A 7,447-nucleotide genomic window follows, 5' to 3' on the forward strand; every position below is an offset into this window, starting at 1 on the left:
GTTTGTTCAGCTCCTACGTTTGGATTTATGAAATCTACAGTAGTCCATCTCATTAACATGAATGGGACAAACAAATTGACAGCAATAATACTGCATTCTGTGTTTCATAAACAAACCACTACCTTCATTTTACCCATTATCTCACATTTTGTGAGGGAAACATGGATTCAAGACCATTGACAAACTGAAAGGCAACATGGAATACATTATTTACAAAAAGCAAATTTAAAACCATTAACTACTTATGAACTAAATCTACATTCCAGAATATGAGATTCCAGATGAGTGAGAATAATTGTTAGCTCCGGTAGATGAAAATTTAATGTATTCACATATCATTCCTCTGACATTTCTTTGAAAACAGACATAAAGGAATTTGAAATAAACACAACGTATAATTAAAAGTGAAAGAAAACAGAAGCCTGGAAAGAATTGGTAGAGAGAGACAGGTAAAATGTTAATGAAATATTAACTCTATTCCACCTTCTATAGATGTTCCTTGAAATGCTGAGCATTTCTAACATATTCTTATGATTATTTGATGGATAATTAAGTGTCTTTTTGTTGAAATGGCAAAGAATTCCTTACAAATCACTTATCTATCACTAACAGTGGATCACACTACATAAAGCAAGACAAATGGGATATTCTCTTCTCAACAAGCTATGATCTGACTGCTGTTCCAGCTTCCATTTTCTTATTTTATTGGTGCTCCAAGGGACATGTGAACCTCACTGGGAAACTTGTCAAAGCTGGCTTGGAAAGCATCTGCAAAGAGACAAGCAAGTGCAGGTACTTTCATTGAAAGTTATTAGAATTGAGTTCAAGTCCTCGGCCCAAGTTTTTCATCAGACAGCCTTATGTATGGGTCAGGTTACACAGGAAGTCAGTCAGAAATATTAAGTTTCATTAATTGAACCTAAATCTAGACACTGAGCCTTGGGGACACCAGAGAGCTATTCCTGTTATCCAGTCTAAGCATTTGTGCTTTCCAACAAGAATCATGTCTCAGCATATGCACTTTTCGCTGGCTGGTTGCATAGTGGCATCAGTGCCGGACTTCAGAGCGAAGGCTCCCGAGTTCGAATCCAGCTGGCTCCCTTGCACGCTTTCCATCTGTGCTGGGTTGAGCATCGAGGTAGCAACTCGGCCTCGTAAAAATAAGAAAGCCTGCTAAAAAAAAAACGCCGTCACGATGGCGTCTCGATGACTCCACTCAGAGTTAGGGCTTTCTTCTTCTTCTTCATATGCACATTTACCTAAGTGGTAATCCTGTTCAAGTTAGCACGAGGCCAAGTGGTTAAGGCATTCGTCTAGTTATCTTAAAGTTGCTAGTTCGAGCCTTGGCTAAGGCTTGCGTGTGTGTCCTTGAGCAAGGCACTTAACCACACATTGCTCTGCGACAACATCGGTGCAAAGCTGTATGAGTCCTGTATGGTGTAAGCTGTATGGTGGCGTGGAGAGGGGAGACTTGCAGCTTGGGCAACTGCCTGTCCTCCATAAAAAAAACCTTGCCCAGGCTTTCCAAGGTGCAAATCCATGGTCTATCATGACTAACGGAGGCATACACAGCTGCAAATGTGCAGCTGCTATCAAGTTCCCTGCCTTGTAAATTATATTTCTACAAAAGCATTTGAATCTTCATTCTGTCAGATTACATGATAATCTGAAAGCAAGTATCTTAACTTTATATCTCAGCTACAAAACCCATTGCCTCAGCACAGAATTGAGATTTAAGCCTGGATTATAAGCTTACATGTCTGGAGTGGACTTGAACACACAGAATTCTGTCTGAGATATGAGACATACCAGTGAGCCAAGGGTATCAATAAAACCATTATCTGGTCAATTTAGTTTGCTATTAGCTGTCTTGGAAGTGCTAGACTTCAAATGGGGAAATTAGTTTCCTTAGCTCTGGTGATATTTGTATTAAAACCTGATACATGTTCAAAGTTCAGGGCGTGAAAAAGGGATTGTGATTATAGTAACACCTGGTCCTTGATTACCTTGGGTCCACCAGTTTACCATCACATAAGACTATAATCTATAGAAATCTGAAAACAATAAACAAGGATCCCTTATATACAGATGTTTATGTAATGGGACAATTTGAAATGATAAGAAACTTGGGGTCTCAGGCAAATAGAACAATGTTAACACAAAGCATGAGCAGTCCCCCCCAAAAAAATTTGAAAATTTTCAAGTTTAAGCATTTAACTTAGATAAGTGATTTTTACAGTACTAATACATCATAACCTCCAGCATTGGTAGTATTGGTATATGAGCGACTGCCTCACAAAAGCAAAATCTATCATCAAAGATTCTCACCATTCGGGCCATGCCAACTTCTCCCAACAACCTTCATGCAGAACGTACAGAAGCCTGAAGTCCTACACCACGAGGTTCAAAAAAAGCTACTTCTCTTTAACCATTTTATAATATATTTTATTGTTTTTTTATTGACCTATACATTGGAATAGACCCTTCTGGCCCGTTGTGCCATGACACCCAACAATCCCCAGATTTAATCCTAGCCTAAACAGGGGAAATTTACGATGACTTGTTTTCTTTGGACTGTGAGAGAAAACAAAAGCACCTGGAGGAAATGCACATAGTCACGGAAAAACTTAGAAACTCCTTACCAGCAGCGGCTGGAATTGAGCCCAGGTTGCTGGTACTGTAAAGCGCTGTGCTAATCACTGCGCTACAGTGTCACCCCATTGTATGTATAATATTTATGTAATGTTTGAGTAAGCTTCACAAATTGCATACATCATCATCATGCTACCACGTGATACATGCATGCCTTGCTTAAAGTAAACCCAAGGTTAGATCCATACTTTCAGAGTCATATGTCTTCCTTTCAATTAGTTTTATGTTTTGAAGTTACAAAGTATAATAATTTTGATCTTGAACTAACCTGCTTAGCTCTAATCAAAACCTCAGTATATCAACACCATGACTTTGACCACTGTGCACTGCACTGGACTTCATTTAGTTTATTCTAGTTTAGTTTTTGTTGAATAATTTTGTATAATTTATATTGTTAATTTATGTGTTTTTCTTATAACTGTTGTACCTCTGACACTGTGCCTGAAATACGAGAAAATTCTTCATTCTACTTGCTCATGCATGTATTTGTGCATATGAAAATAAAATTGACTTTGAATTATGATTAACATTAATAAGATATGAAACATACGCTTAAAAAAAACAATTGGCTTGAAATTGCTAAATTTTGTGTCGTTCCACCAAGCATGAAGCTGTTGTTTGCTTAACTGCCTTCCTTCTCACCTCTATGAAAACAGACACAGGACAGAAATGAAATATTCTGTCACAGGGAGGAAAAGATCAGTAAATTAATATTTTGTCTCTTGATTACTGATTCTAGTGTAGCATAGAGACTAATTATAATTTTGAGCCACACAGCTGTAGTTAAATCTGTAATGCAAGGAGTACTTTGAAAATTAATTTGAAAGTTTATCAGACGTCAACACTGAAATTGTGTATAAATTCTAAGCAGAGCAAGGGTAGTTCAGCTCTATCATAATAAGTGTACAGTATCTGTTTTGTGTACAAAACTTATGAGTTTGTCCCAATTGAATAAAAACCAAACAGTAACTTTACATTGTTTATTCATTTCAAAATTACATACTAAATCATAATTTACCCAGTTCAACTCGTTCCTTATTTAAATATCACCAAATGCAATTACTGAATGATTATACCAAGATGGTCTGCATTTGGTCTCTGTTTAGACTTCCATATCTGTCTTGATGGTGGTAAATGTCCAATGTTTCAAAGACTTTTTTAATAAACTGTTGTTAAGAGCTATGTCAGGAGACCAATCAATGAGCAATGTAATGTTAAAGTGGACATTCTCATGTTAGCTTTATGACTAAATTATAAATTATTAATGAGATACTACTAGTTAACCTTGACTTTGGTGAGTCATTGTATGTTATCATTATGCATCATTTCACCACCTTAAATGAGATTTAATTATTTAATCTTCTGCAACTTCTATATTGAATAAAATTAGCATTATGAAAATTGAAGTTATTTAACTGATAGAAAAAAACCAATAAAACAAAATATAGATAAGAGCCATCACTTTATTTCATTTCACCATATAAATGCAGTTTTGCTTGTTAATGACATACAATAAAGTGCTTCTGATGTAAAGTCGAAGCTACAGGTATGAAGGAAACAAATTAACTTCATTTCTTTGAAGCAGATGGATTTTTTTCATCAAATGAAGACTGTAGCTGATTAAAGGCACATCTTTGTATAAAACATCATACACATGTTTACAAGTCTTCAAAGAAAATTTAATTTATGCAAGGTATATGACAGATCTAAATCCTCGCATACATCTGTCACTTTGAAAAAGCAATAACATTTACAGAGAACATAGAAATCTACAGCACATTACAGGCCCTTCAGCCCACAGTGTTGTGCCGATCATGTAACCTACTCTAGAAATTGCCTAGAATTTCCTTAGAGCATAGCCCTCTAGTTTTCTAAGCTCCATTTGTAATCTTATCTAAGTCCATTGGGCACTCAAAGCTGCTGCACAGGTTGACTCTGTGGTTAAGGAGGCATACGGTGCATTAGCCTTCATCAACCATGGGATTGAGTTCAAGAGCGGAGAGATAATGTTATAGCTATATAGGACCCTGGTCACACCCCACTTGGTTGCCTCACTACAGGAAGGGTGTGGAAACTAAAGAAAGGGTGCAGAGGAGATTTACAAGGATGTTGCCTGGATTGGGGAGCATGCCTTATAGGTTGTGTGAACTTGGCCTTTCCTCCTTGGAGCGACAGAGGATGAGAGGTAACCTGATAGAGGTGTATAAGATGATGAGAGGCATTGATCATGTGGATAGTCAGAGGCTTTTTCCCAGGGCTGAAATGGCTAACAAAAGAGGGCACAGCTTTAAGTTGCTCGGAAATAGGTACAGAGTAGATATCGGGGTAAGTTTTTTTTACGCAGTGGTGAGTGCATGGAATGGGCTGCTGGCAATGGTGTTGGAGGCAGATATGACAGGGTCTTTTAAGAGTCTGCTAGATAGGTGCACAGAGCTTAGAAAAATGAGTGCTATGGGTATCTCTAGGTAATTCCTATAGTAAGGACATGTTTGGCACAGCTTTGTGGGCCGAAGGGCCCCTGTATTGTGCTGTAGGCTTTCTATGTTCTCTGTTCTATGTTCCATGTACCTATCCAAGAAGCTCTTAAAAGGCCCTATTGAATCCGCTTCCACCACTGCCGCCAGCAGTGCATTCCACACGCCTACCACTCTCTATGAAAGACTTACCCCTGACATCCCCTCAGTACCTATTTACAAGCACCTTAAAATTATACCCCCTCATGTTAGCCATACCAGCCCCACTCTCTATAGCACATCCTTGAAGTGACCAGATCTGAACACAGTACTCCAAGTAGGGTCTGACCAAGGTCTTATATAGCATTAAAATTACCTCACGGCTCTTGAATTTAATCCTATGGTTGATGAATTGCAGCACACCATACACCGTCTTAACTACACTGTCAATCTGTGCGGCAGCTTTGAGTATCCTATGGACATGGACCTCAAGATCTGTTAGATCCTCCACACTGCCAAGAGTCTTAGCATTAATTTAAATATAGAAAGTGAGATCTTAAATTGCATTGAAAATATTGTCAACAAATTTTATAGTCAAATTATCTTCTGCATTATTTTTAAATGCATGCATAAGCTATGGGCATTGATTGAAAGGTCAGCATTTAATACACATTTCTGATTACTTTTTTGAAAAGTGTCATGAACCAACCTCTTCACTGTGTAATCTGTTCAGTAAATGTCCTCCCACTATCTTTATTTCACATTTCTCTATCTCCTTCCTGATCCTTAGAACCATTTCTATAAGTTGGGGAGGTAATTAGAGTTGGCTTTCTATTATCCTGGGGCATAGCAATCACATGAGTGTCGTTAAGAGTCACAGAAGCAATGAGAGGGCCATTAATCTTATCTTTTCATGAATGGAAGGGTGAACTATTGAGGTAGAGATGCTAGGACTACATGGCAAGGAGCTGGCCTCTTTCAAACCACCATACATCCCTGTCCAAAATGTGCACGGTATTATCATCAAAGGAGTGTCCCTTGTCCTTTAGGTGTAGATATACAGCCAAGTCTTGACCTGAGATGTTTGCCCTCCTACGTTGGGCCATCTGTTGTGAAGTGATGTCCATTCATGCCCGCTCATTTTCTCTACAACCCTTGTGTGATTGCTATACCTTTACCAACTCACAGAGCTTAAAGTCGGAAAACTACCCACCGTGAAGAAGCCTCTCGGATGAGTGGCGAAACGTCCTGTAGACAACACAGCAAGTCCAGCCTTGATTTACCACTGCGTGATAGCATTTTACGATGCCTTAGAGCATATAGGAGCAGAATTAGACTGACCTGTCGAGTGTGCTCTGCCATTTCATCATGGCTGATCCATTTTCTCTTTTAGCCCTCATGTCCTGGATTCCCCCCATATCCTTCATGTCCTGACTAATCAAGTATCTATTAACTTCTGCCTTAAATATACCTAATGACTTGGCCTCCACAGTTGCCTGTGACAACAAATTTTGCAGATTCAACACTCTCTGGCTAAAGAAATTCCTCCTTGTCTCCTTTCAAACAGGACATCCCACTATTCTGAGGCTGTCTTCTCTGGTCTTAGACCCCCCCACCACAGGAAACATCAATTGTATTGAGGCCTTTCAACATTCAACAGGTTTCAATTAGGGCCCCTCTCATTCTTCAGAATTCCAGTGAATACAGGCCCAGAGCCATCAAATGCTTCTCATATGTCAAGCCTTTCAATCCCAGAATCATTTTTGTGAACCTCCTTTGAACCCTCAACAATGTTGGCACATCCCTGTTTACATAGTGGGCCCAAAACAGCTCACAATGCTGCCAGTGAGGCCTCGCCCGTGCTTTATAAAGCCTCAACATTATATCCTAGCTTTTATATTCTAGTCTTATTGAAATGATTGCTAACATCATATTTGCTTTCCTCAACACCAACTCAACTTGCAAATTAACCTTTAGGGATTTCTGCACGAGGACTCCAAAGTCCCTTCTCCCCTCAGATTTTTAATTTTCTCTCCACTTAGAAAATAGTCTACACTTTTATTTCTTCTACCAAAGTGCATGAATATACATTTCCCAACATTGTATTCCATTTGCCAATTCTTTGCCCATTATCCTCATCTGTCTAAGCCCTTCTGGAGCCTCACTGCTTCCTCAAAACTACCTGCCACTTCACGTATTTTCATATTATCTGCAAACTTGACCACAAAGCCAACAATTCTGTCATCCAAATTATTGGTACAAATAATTATTGATAATTATTATCTTTCTAGTAATATAAAAAGAAGTGGTCGGAACACAGACCCCTGTGGAACACTGGCTGC

Source organism: Hemitrygon akajei, chromosome 2, assembly GCF_048418815.1.
Source record: "Hemitrygon akajei chromosome 2, sHemAka1.3, whole genome shotgun sequence".
Lineage (NCBI taxonomy): Eukaryota > Metazoa > Chordata > Chondrichthyes > Myliobatiformes > Dasyatidae > Hemitrygon > Hemitrygon akajei.